At 45.4% G+C, this 12,344-nt stretch overlaps 1 long non-coding RNA gene across 1 annotated transcript; it reads left to right on the top strand.

The window, feature by feature from the left end:
- Positions 1 to 4,392: 4,392 nt before the first annotated feature.
- LOC112945876 lies at positions 4,393 to 12,034 on the top strand. The gene is made up of 3 exons (XR_003249092.1): positions 4,393 to 4,445; positions 4,532 to 4,622; positions 11,932 to 12,034. It is a non-coding gene; the product is annotated as an uncharacterized LOC112945876 (long non-coding RNA).
- Positions 12,035 to 12,344: the final 310 nt, after the last annotated feature.

Genomic DNA, 12,344 nt, shown 5'->3' with positions numbered 1-12,344 from the left:
CTTCAGTCACAGGTATTGACACGCTGCCATGTCAGGCCCCTGGTGCCTTGGCAGGCGTCATGATTGATTTGTGATTGATGAAGCAGGGGAAGAAGGGGCTCGAGCTCGGCTGTCGAAAGGTCACGCGATTTGATGAATCTCAGCAGCGAACGTGTTTGCTTTCCTGTGCTGCGGCGGTGAGGAGGGTGAAGAAGTCAACCCCAGCACAGTGTTTCTTCTGATTGAAAACCACTCGAAGTGGTTTTGAATCCTAGGATATGGAAATAGGGGAAATACAAATGAAAATGTTGGAAAGACGGAAAGTAACTCCGTGTTTTTCAACAGTAATGTTGTAAGGGAGGATGAAAGGGGACACGTTAGCGATCCTGAGAAGTGAATAACTTCATGCATTTGAGGAAGATACTAGACTATCCAATGTGGTGTTAAGTTAAATATCTTCAGGATCCAGTATTTGGTATGTGTGCAAGCACAAAAATTACTAATAGGACACAGTGCTTCACATTGAGTGATTTTGTTAATTTATATGAAATTTTGCATTTTTAAATGGTGTTTTCACAGAATATAACATAAATATTTTAGTTGCTCTTTTGGAATTGACGACATGTTGCAATTTGCACCTCCAAGGATGTATTAAGGTATCTTTTCTGGCACCGCAGCTTAGAAGATGTCCAAGACTTCATTCTAGGTGAACAGCTAGAGAAAAATAAATCTAAGCAATGAAACCAACTGAAGTTTCCAATGGAAAGAATGGAGAAGCAAGAACTTTGCTTTGGGTATCCAGCTGTTTGCATGGAAGCACAGGGTGTGTGCCCTAGCCTAGGTGACCGTGCAGCTGGGGTCACCAGACTAAGGATGGCCGCGAGAAGGGGCAAGGCAGTTTCATAAACCCTTTGGGGCTCTGAACCTCTGGGCTGGCAAGCACACACAACCGGCATCTGGTGCTTTTGGAAGGGAAAATACACTGTGCTTTTTCTTACTAACCTGCTTTTTGTGTGTGTGCTGTACATGCAATTTGCGTATATTAGATAGTTACCTTGCAAATATATTAGGAGGTTATTGTTGAGGTTGACGAATCACACACTCACAAGCTAGGAAATGCCAGAATGAAGACTGCCAGTGGGGGAACACAGAGCATGACTGGAGAATTAAAAAACATATATGCCTTCGGAGACAAAATAATTTGCTACCAACAGCCATAATTCTGGAATTTCCTTGACCTTTCGTTAGAGAACTTGTGAGTTAAAATTATTATTATTATTTTTTTTTAGTAGTTGCATCCAAAAGTTCCTAGAAATGCACCATTCTGTTTTGAGAATGACTGACTAGCCTTAAAAAAATGCTTATTTTCGTGGTAAATGTGTTGTGCAGAACATGTAATTTAGTTCATATATATGACAGATACATCACTAAGCAGCCTTTGAAATCAAGATGAAAAGGCCTAATAAAAATATCAGTCAGACTGGGCTTTTGAGTGCAGTGTAATGTCAGATTTGATTAAAGTCTCTGATAGGAAATTAAGCGACGCGCGCGCTGCCCCCGCTGCAAGGTTACCTTCCCCCCAGCTCCTTCTGCCTCCAAACTCAACAGATGTCCCTGCCCGGTGCCTCATTTATTTTGTTTGGCAAGAGGAGCCGAGTTTCCAATACAAAGTGCTTGGCTGTCAATATTTACGCTCCCAGCCACGTCGATTATAGTGCCCTTCCTTCTCTAACATGTTTTAAAAGTGTTCTTTCTTTCCCTATCTACTGAGTTGAAATAGGTACTGAATTCTCTTTACCAAATACTGGTTATATGCTTTGAATTTAAGGTCTTTTGGCTGGTGGTTAGTTGCAATTTTTGCAGTAGCTTTTGCATGGAATGATCGATTCCTGTGGTGTTAACTGACTGCATAGGGATAGAAGCTGGGAAGAGGAGAGGAGGAGATGTCTTCAAGGAATAAAAATATGAAAGCATAAGAACAGGTTTGCAGACATCTTGAAAAATTTGCTTCCACTAAATGTATTTTACAAAAGCAGTAGTAGGAGTTCTACAGTCCCTTTAATGGTCACCCTAGGAATAGCACTTGTGATTTATAGTGCTTGGGGATTTATTTGATTTTTAATGTTGCATTTATCCGGCCCAGTGAACAATGAACTCCAGATGGGTTTTTGTTCACTCAATTTACATCCACACACTTTAAATCCCATCCTGGTAATTAGCCATGGATAGTCAGGTCCCCACCACTTAAACCGAGCTGAGTGCTAGTCTGCTTAAGTGGCCTGTGCGTGTTCGAGGCCCTTGATTAGGCAGGATCCAAGGGAGCCCGTGCCCAAGTTTGGTGTTAGCCCTGCAAAAAAACATGTGGTGGTTTGTGTGGCCAGAGGGACTGAGTGAGAGGCGAAAGGGGAGGCTGCGGTGGGCAGGGAGCTCCTGCAGCGCGGCGGGCAGCAGCCGCCGGCCCCGAAGCCAACACGGCAGCGCTGAGCACAGGCAGCCACGCCGAGTGGCCAAGGGGAGGAACAGAGGTGCCAGAGGTGATCTGCAAAGCAGCCCCGAGCGAGAGGAGGCTTCTTGGGACAGGTGCTGGTGCTCTTTGGGATTTTCCACCTTGGGCGAAGCTGGAAGTGCTGGATTCCACCTCAGCGAGGCAAGGCCCCCTCCTGTCACCTCTGCAGGTCCAACCCGCTTCTTAGGCACTGCTAGACTGTTAATAACATTCATTGCCATTGCTTTACAACTAGAACTGACTAGTTGAACTGCTAATCTTCTATAGAAAACTGTAGGTTTTCTATGACTTGGGGAAGTGCTTGGGTAGAGCTGATGGTTGAGCGGAGCTCAGAATTCACCAGAACCTGGTTGCAAGGAGGTGATGTGTGTTTGTGGGGTGAGGCATGAGGGTAGGTACTGCAGTGCCTGCGGCGGTTCCACTTGTGTAAAAACTTCCACTTGTGTTTCCAGCTTCGATTCAGTTAAGCTAAAATGATGTTTATGCCTTATTTAGGTGACTTTGACCAGTAGTTCTGTTTGCAGTCTTGCCTCTCAGCCCCATCTTTGGTAGAGCGCATAGACAGACTGCCAAGATGAGAGGCCTGTTGCATTTTTGTTGTTGTTTCCAGTCTGAGATCACTGGAACATGGTTGATGAGTTGTTTTAAATATTCATTAAGATGAAAAAAAAAAAGCTTATAACTAAAGCTGTCCTATAGCCTCCCCAAAGTGGATGGTCTTATTTATCTGGAAACAACTGCTGAAATGATTTATAATAGATGTAATGCAGAGGACAGAAACATCTGGCTCCCAATGAAATAAGAAAAACTTACCAGCATATGGTGCTGATTCATGTTTATGCCTTTGTAAATTCACCTGATTAAAACTGCTGAGAACTGGATTAATTAACCCGCCCTTTCTGCTGTCTCCTACACAAAGTGGGTGTAAAACACAGCTGTTAGACCTGGCCTTGTTTTATCCCCATACTCCTACGGTTTAAAAGGTGCCACAAAGCGCTTGCCCAGTACCTGTGTCTAGGAGAGAGGTGGTCGGAGGGACAACGTGGGGGTCCATTGGGGCCATCCCGCAAGCGTCCTGCCGGGGCCGGAGCACCAAGGAGAAGTCATGGGCGTGAGCGCGGAGCAATCCCTGAGAAAGGCAGGAACCGCAGTGCTTTGAATGAATGACCAGGGAGGCTTCGCTGTCAAGTCCTTTCGCCTCTCCTCAGTACAGATAGTTTTGCAGAGCTGCTGCTTGCCCTGGCCTGCCCTCTTGGCAGCTGAGTAGGAGTCTCAGGGCCTGGAAAGGCTCCGGCACGTGTTCCTATGGGAAGCCTCCAAGCCCTCGGTTTCCGAATGCGCTGCTTTTGGTGCCATGGTTGGAAGGGGCTGTGGCCAGTCACTCTTGTGTCCTGCTGCTCCGACACAGAGTCCCTCTAGTCTATCCGGACTCCAGGGTTCCCCAGGCCTGCGGCAGGCAGGACCTCAGGGAGACACAACAGGCAGGGAAGAAGGGCCGTGTTTAGGGGAGTGAGGTTTTTCGTGATAACCTTTGCCTATTTGGGATGTCCACATGCAGTCCCGGCGCCTCCCTGTCCCCGCCAGGCCGCAGCACGGCGGTGGCAGAGCCGTGCTGGCCCGTGCCGTGTTTGCGGCGCGTCGGGCTGTGCGCGGCGCGGGCCGGCTGCCCTCGCGCCCGGGGCTCGCCGCGTCTCCCCTGCCCGTGCCGCAGCGTGGGGCTTTGCAGGAGAGGCCAACACTAAGGGTCGACCTGGCCGAAGGCAAAGGGCATGCAATACATTGGACCTGTTGGACAACTGTGTCCCCCCTTTTCTGCTGCTAGTGACACGCACAGAGTTTGAACCAGCCCAGGAGAGCAGAGTTTAGAGTCACCGGTGCAAACTGCACCAGGTTGGGTAGTCCAGGGGATAGAGGCCAGGCAGTTCTGCCCCATGTTTGACACCAGAACTGCTGCCCAAAGGTAGGACTCCAAGCATACAGTGTATTGCATATATTGTGGTGGTTTCTTCTGACTGTGGTCACAGCCCTCTTCCTTCTGTCCTTCAGGAACGGGCAGGACCAGTAAGAAGAGCATATCCTGGTGCAACTACACTGTCCTTGACATGTGGAGCTACCAGCAATGGGCTGCTGTGCAGAGGTAAGGCTTGCTGTTCTGCAAGGTCAGTGGAGATGTTGGGCATGAGGACTTTCCATTTCCATGTCCCATTTCCACAGCTGGAACCAGGGAGCTCAGAGAGGTGAAGCAGGGGAATTTATCTAACAGTAGCAAGATGTTATCCTTGCCATGGTTGGTTATGCAGACATCATTTCTGACTTTTACATCCAATTCTGGGGATCATCCTGCAAACTACACAGGGCCTGTTCTGAAGTCATTTGCAGGAGCACCCTCGCAGTCACGGGTAGCTCCTCCGAGTGACATTGGCAACACGACATAACCGATCACAGTGCCAGATAACTGATAATCTACCACACACTGGCATCTGTATTACTTGGTCTCAACTGCTGTTACCTGATTCTGCAAACACAGTTACACGAGAGAAAAAAAAGGTATAGGTCAAATTTAATGACCAGGTTAATGACCAGGATCCTTCCTAGCTACACCAGTGACTTGGCTTAGGAAACTGGCAACTTAGTCCCCAGTTGTTATGGGTGACCTCTCTTAACAGCTTCTGTGCACACATCTCCTCTGCCCATTAACAATAGCTCCCGTTAGGGCTGTTGAGATTTGCTTGCTCACTCTCATTACATCTTTCTTCCTTTTCTCACTTGGATTTATATCTCTGAGGCCTAAACCTCCTTTCCCTCCCCCCCTTTTCTTAGCTGGATTTAAAAGTGCAAGTGTTTGTAAGCAGCTTTGATTTCTCTTTCCCTTCCTTCTATTCCCTCAAGCCTTTTTTTGTGTCCATTTCCAATGCATTTTTCAGTCAATACTTCTGTTTTTCATGTTTTATAGTAATAAAATGTGACAAATCAAATGCAGGGAAAACACCAAAGGCAGACCAGGCTCATTGACCTCAACCGTTTTTTTTTCAATGGTGATTTTTGTGCATGGGCTAGAGAATGTCTATTTACAATACGAATGGTGAATTTAATCTCAGAAGTGCTTTTTCCAGGTTTTTCTCTCTTCTATCACATTCACCCAATTCTAGAAAACCTGGATGTTGCCAGGACTTCATACAGACCTCCCAGTTTCTTTCTTCTGCTGGTCAAGGCCGGCAGCTTTCCTCCCGTTCCTGGGTCATAGATCATTTAGCAGGACAGCGAGGGGGCTGTGAAACTGTATTGCAAAAGCATGAAATATAAGACTGCATGCGAGAGAGTCGTGCTCTAAAAGCCTGTTGAGCATCTCCTTCTCCACGTGCAAGAAGGGCCTCTTCTCTTCCTCCTCTTCCTCTATGAGCCCCAGGGATGTCCTCAATGCTCTGTAAAACATGGCAATTCCCGCCCCTGCACAAAGTTTATCACTTAAAGCAATATGCACAGCAGCACTTGGTACGCTTAGTCTTGCCTTTACTTACCAAATCTCTTGCTATGAGAATTGATCAGCTCTCTGGGGCTGTGTCAGGTCCTGATGAGTTTCTAACTACCATCAACGCTAGCGCTGCCCCCCAAGGGCTGCTACTGCTTTCTGAGTAGTCATATTTTTCGCTCGGAATAGCTGGTGCTGTAATATGTACATCCAAACCTCCCTCCGGCTATTTAAGGAGGAGATCAATAGTTCTTAAAAATGCCCTAGCCCTTTTTCTTGAAAATACACTTTTTAAAGAGCTGCCATTGGCTGGAAAATATTCCCTTGCTCCTCAGTACTAGCACTGCAATATTTCTTTTATCCTTGTTTTGGAAGTATATAGGCACATAGTACTTCGTGCTTACAGAAAAGCAGAACTAAAAAAGAAAAGGAAAAAAAAAGCAAAAGAAAATCTTTAAAACAATTAATGGTCAAGTTACTCAGCATTAGGCCACCTAATCTTATTAAAAGCACTGACAAGAATGCCTCTCATTTGAACACAGATGTACTGTGTTCTCATTAATGGTGTCTAGTCACTGCTTATATAGCTTTTGTGTTTGAGAAAAAAAAAGCAAAATATATTCTCAGTTATGAGTTGGGTGAATTAAAGTCAATTTTGGTGCATCAGTGTGCAAAATTAACTTTCATCTAAAGGAAACTTACATCAAATGGAATTTAGCCTGAATAAGTAAGGCCAGGTGCTCTATTGTGACACACTCTAATAACTGATGTGCAGAAGATCCTGGAGATCCTATTTTCAAGAGAAAAATTGCCTGACTAAAAGGATAATTACTATGCTAAATATTACTTCTCTTCTTGCTTTCTGCAAACAAAGCTGCATAGCAAAGTGTTTTGATGTATAAAATGTTTCTGAATATGAGAAGAAAGAACCGAAACCTTGGTGATATGTGAGCTTCATGTTCAGTATGTGATGTGAAAGGCCTGGTGTAGACACTGCAAATTGAAATACTCAGCTAGAGGCTACCTTTCACTTTACAAAAAGCCACAGTACATTAGTCTGCTTTACAGGGGATCGTAGATGTTGTGATTTACAAGTTATGCAGTACAACAGTACGTAGTAAGGTTTGAAAGTCAAAACCCTCTTTTTTTCCCATTTTTTCCCATTCCCAAGCCTCTTTTTTTATTCCCATTTGATTTTGAACTGTCTGCATTTGCAGTTTTCCTCCCCTGACTTTCCATTTGACCTTCTTTCAGGTTCACTATTCTGCAGTGCTTACACCTGGGCTAGGAGGGTTCTGTTCTAAGGAGCTTACAGAATTCTTTCCAGCATTATTGCTGTTTCATTGGGGATGAGCTTAGATGGTAGGAGACAATTTTGGAATTACTTCTGAAGTAAGCTCAGCCCGAGGAGAAGCCGGTGACCACTCGTAAGGCAGGCACACGTGGCAGTGGATGTTAGTTACCTCTGCAGGCTGGCGAAGCCTCACAGAGGTTGGGGAAGGTTGGCAGGGTAGCGCAGTGCCAGGAGCTCCAGTACAGGAACAGTGTGCCTGACTCTGGCATACGGGTGGTGCAGGCATCACCTGTTCCCAACAGTCAGAATATCCATCCTTGGGAAGCAGAGCAGGACTGATCCCTGTAAACGTCACTAACCACAGGCTTCCCTGGAGTCACAGAGACATTCAGCACTTAGCCCCCAGATGTCACATACTTTATTTATGTGCTGACATTTCTGTTATTTATTGAAGCTTATTTGTAACTAAGTGTATCTGTGTAATATAAGCCTCTGCAATATGTTATTAAGAATTTGGATTCAGAAACAAGCCTTTCAATATGTTACGGGTAACCTTTACCTATAGTTCCTCATGCTATTGAATGTAACAGCTGGAACATGGATTAAATCATTCCCAAAACAACTCACACATCTTGCAATTGCTTGTAAACCATTTACAACACTGACTTGGAGACAGAATGGGCAGTGAATACTAGAGGTCTGTATCTGGATGAGTCTATTCCACCAGGAAAAAAAAGCCCATATGGCTGCTTGGGATTTCCATGCCTTTCTGTCTCGCTGTTGTAAATACTACTGAGCAGATTCTGGTGCTCTTGCTCAAACACGAGACAAGAGCAGTGGGAGCAGTCGGGCCCCTGTGACAGTCGCACCGACACAAGGCACGTCCAAGCAGAGAACACCCTGAAATGAATGGAGAAGCCACAGTTCACCCTGTGGATTTCAGAGCCAAAAGAGCCTTCTGCTGGTCCCTCCCCATCACACTTGCAGTCACAATACACCAGTGAAGTGTGTTGTTGCATGCTTTCCCCGGAGGGCTGTGGTGTAAGGAGTACCCTGTGGTACAGCTGACCGTCAATCTGATGCCCACAGTTTGCCAGGGCTGGAGGTACTGGACTCTAAGTGAATGGAAAGGTTGGTTTCCACTTTGTGAAAAAATCTACAAAAACTTCAACGAAATTGAGTTTGACATCCATTATCTCATAAGCAGCAATGGTTCTGTCCCACCTCTGTTTGCTGCGGGGTGAGCCATTTGTCTTGGATGATCTCGAGTTTCTGAGGTGCTCCCTTCCTTCCTTTGCCTAATGTTTCATTTGGGCAATATGCTTAATCAATGTTTGCTGATGTTCATGGTCTAATGCTTACTGACAGCAGGTGCAGGAAAAGTAAATCCCCATCTGCATAAAAATCTTGCTGAAATTCAGCCGCATGCTGTTCTGCTGTAATTTTCATAGACAGGTGATTTTTCATGGTGCCTCCAGAAGGTTCCCCCAGCTCCCTGCTGCTGCCTCTGTTTTCCTACCTGCTGCTACCCCAAGTTACGGCTTTGTTTGTAGCCCTATGTGAGGTGCCATTTGAGAGTACTTTTATTTGTTTTGTTTGATGGATGCTCCTTTGGATTCAGTTCAGGTTCAGTTCAGACATGCTTAGATGTTATGCTCCATTCTGGTAATTTGATAGTTGTTTTCATTATGGCTGGGACTATTTTCACTGGGAAAAATGGATGTCGTGACCACGTCTCTAAAGCAGACTTCAATGTGGATTTTATGTGGATTCAGGTGAGATGAGTGGGTGGTATTAGCTTTGGGGGGGAGTGTTTTGCATAGCTGTATGTTAAGGTAAGGTGAATAGATAAATGTCCAGGTGCTACTGATGAAAACTTGCATTCTAAAACAGGGACCCGTGTTTGTCAGATTGGGGACAAGAAAAAATATAACTTTTTTTATTCCTAGAAATGGATTGTGAAATTGTGTAGTTGCTTATTTTGCTAGAGTTTAAGGTCAGTGATGCTTTCCTGTATCAGCCTACTCTCAAGTCACAAACTGCTAGAGCACGTCTTAATCTTTTCCCTTTAATTATTTTGAGTAAGTTGTATTAGTGTTGCTCTTCGAGGCTTGCCAAAGATCAGAGCTGCTTTATACAATAATGTGCATAATTTTCCCTTAAAATGTTATAACCCAAAGATAAAAGAAAATAAAAAGCACAAGGTCCTAGCAATTATAAAGCAGTATTGGAATCGGGAGTAGAGGGCTTGACTCCCAGCCAAGTGCTATCTGCTGGACAATATTATCACCTAATGTTCCATTTCTTAAAATTTAACAATCTGATGTCCTTCAGGAAGGACTACGGAGAAGAAAATATAAGGAGATTGAAGAGAACAACTTAACAGGAAAGTTACATAAGGCAAATTAGTAAGCAAAGTAACATGATATTGTACCAGATGAGATATGGGAAAAATGACTATAAAGATCAGGAAAGCTGCAAAATCTGTATGTTATATGTATATAAAAAAATGCATTTCAAGATTAAATAGAACATGAGAAAGAACAGTTACTGGTTGGAGGATTTCTTTTTATTTGCTTCATTGAAAGACTGCTTCTTTAATTGCAAAACTGTATAATTGTGTAATTCCATATATAGTTTCAAAAATCTTAGAGCTATTTTATCTGATTTTCAGGTGGGAAAGCTAGCAAAATTAGATAAGCCAAGCTGCTGGTTCAAAGACATAAAACGAGAATCAGAAAATAATTAAACTGGGCCACGTGAGAATAGTCTCCAAGCAAGCTGAAGCCAACCCAGGAGGCAATCAGGCTCAGCAGCGCCTTTACAGCAAAGGCAAACTGCAATACAGTGGGGAAAAGCTCTGGGAAGCAATATATTAGGATATTGTCTATTGTGATATGCCAGGGAAGAAGGAGACTCGCTCCCACTAGGGTTGATGGGAAAGCTTCGGGGTAAAAATCAGCAAGGAGCCTAAGCGAGTGTCTTAATATCATTATTCTGCACCCGGTTCAAGGATTTGGAAGATTTCCACGAGACATGTGGGATCGAATCCCAGAAATAACATGGGCTTCACTTGTAACTTAACAGTCTTAGCATATCTTTTATTGGCAGATGGAAAGCTAAACCTGCCAAAAACGTTGCTATCATCCATTAGGTCTTTTCAGGACTCCTGTTAAAGGCAAGAAATGGAAGGGCTGCATTCCCAAGGTATTCCTCTAATGTTGTCTCAGTTGTGTGAGTGATTGTAGCTCACTTGTGCAATATTGCATGGAAGTACCTGGAATTAGATGAAATGCGAATATAAAACATTTCTTCTGCACAAGCAGTCAGAAAAGTTGAGTTAGCACGAACGCAGAGGGCGATGCTCCAGAGAGTGAAAACCATCACTACAGTGGCCAAAATTAAACAGAGATGTAGCTCTAAAAACTAAATATTGTGAAGGATATCAGGAGAAACAGATTGACGAGATAAAACTCCCCTTGAGAACTGAATAGTCTGTTGATTATCCCCCAAAGTGGGGAGGACTTTCTGACAGGAAGACAAACAAGACAACTTGCTGGAATGGATGGTTTCATCCTCACTCGTAGCCCTACAGCTGCAAGTGGGGGGGGTTGTCTCAAAGATTATTCACCTCCGAGTTCCACACAAGGGTTTTGTGCTGCTCATTTCATGTGCAAGGAATGCAGTATTTTTTCCTGCCCATGCTTATTCTGCTGTGAACCTCAGGGCTGTAGGTGCTGCTAATTATATGACACAGGTCAGAGTTTCCTGCCTCCGGCTGCTCCTGTTAAGGCAGTTGGAGGCACAAAACTCTGCAAAAAGCAAAATCAGAGAGGGAAAAAAAAGGCTTTCTCTGTCACTCTCCATGTCAGTTGGTTTTTAGTAAGTTTTAAGCATGACAACCTTGTGCAACTGAAAACACGAGCTGCACGTGGCACGCCTGAAGCTCCCGCCCCAGCATTTCCGAAGCGGCGTTTGCTGAGCGGGCCGGGCCGGAGCGCAGGGACGCGGGAGCAGCCGCCGCCAGCGGGACCTCGTGGGCTGGGGGTGTCGCTGCCCCGCGGCGCCGGCACCTGCAGCCTCCCTGCAGGCCCTGCCGCTGTGGGTGCCGGCACCACGCGCGACTCCTCCGGGAACGGCCGGCGCTTCCTTGGGGATCTCCCGCCCGCAGGGCACCGCGAGCAGCCTTCTCCAGTCAAAGGATGACAAATGGCAATAAGAAAGCAGAGGTTAGCAAAAAAAAAAGGCTTGTTTCAGTTACTTTAGCATTTTTTCCTTTTCTTCTTGGTCGGTAGTGATCTTACTGTAGTCACCTGCACTGCATGTCCTGTGCTTTGCTTGTCGCCCTGCTCAGGGGGCCTTTTGGCTCCCTCCGTTCGGGTGTGCTGAAACGTTGTTCCGCTCTGTGCTCTCGGCGCCTCAGTGAAACCCGTTTGGGGAGCTCAGCAGAATCCGTGGGTGTTGTGCCAAAGTCAATGGGCCTGAGTATTTGCTGATAGCCTGATATCCCTGCAATTGTGCTGTTTGTGCTTCTTGTCAGACCTGCAGCGGAATTGATTCCATGGATGCACACAGGAAGCAGCTTCACAGAAACAGAGTGGAGCACATAATGTTTAATTATTGCAAATCAGCCCTATCTCTCTCTCCCTTGGTTTTATATGTCTTCTTCTGTGACTTTCCCAGGAAACACTGGATGTTTAACAGGATGCAGCTGAGTTTGATGCTGGTGCTTGACTGCTTCCTAGTGCCAGCAGTGAAACTGAGGAACCTGAGTCGACTTCACAGAGCTGCTGCTGCCATAGTGGGCTGTGCGTGTGCCAGGGGAGCAGGAGGGGAGCGCAGGGAGCAGAGCAAACTGTGCAGCTGGGAATTCATCCCTTTCTAAGCACTGTCTGCTACGGGCACTGCCAGAAGCTGCAGAGTGGCAGGGGGCATTGCCTCTCACTTTGGCAATTCCTCTTTGACCCCCAAATGTTATTAATATGTGTCTGTGGTTACCATTTCTCAGCATCTAGCAGCTTTTTTACTTCTTTCATTTTGGAAGTTCCTCACTTGTCTAGAGATAATGACTGCTGTCAGTCCAAGCTCTGTGAGAA

This window comes from Nothoprocta perdicaria, unplaced genomic scaffold (genome assembly GCF_003342845.1).
Source record: "Nothoprocta perdicaria isolate Ctin4 unplaced genomic scaffold, notPer1 scaffold_1, whole genome shotgun sequence".
Taxonomy (NCBI): Eukaryota; Metazoa; Chordata; class Aves; order Tinamiformes; family Tinamidae; genus Nothoprocta; species Nothoprocta perdicaria.
The sequence above is the reverse complement of the archived record's forward strand: the minus strand, read 5'-3'. Positions and strand labels throughout refer to the sequence as shown.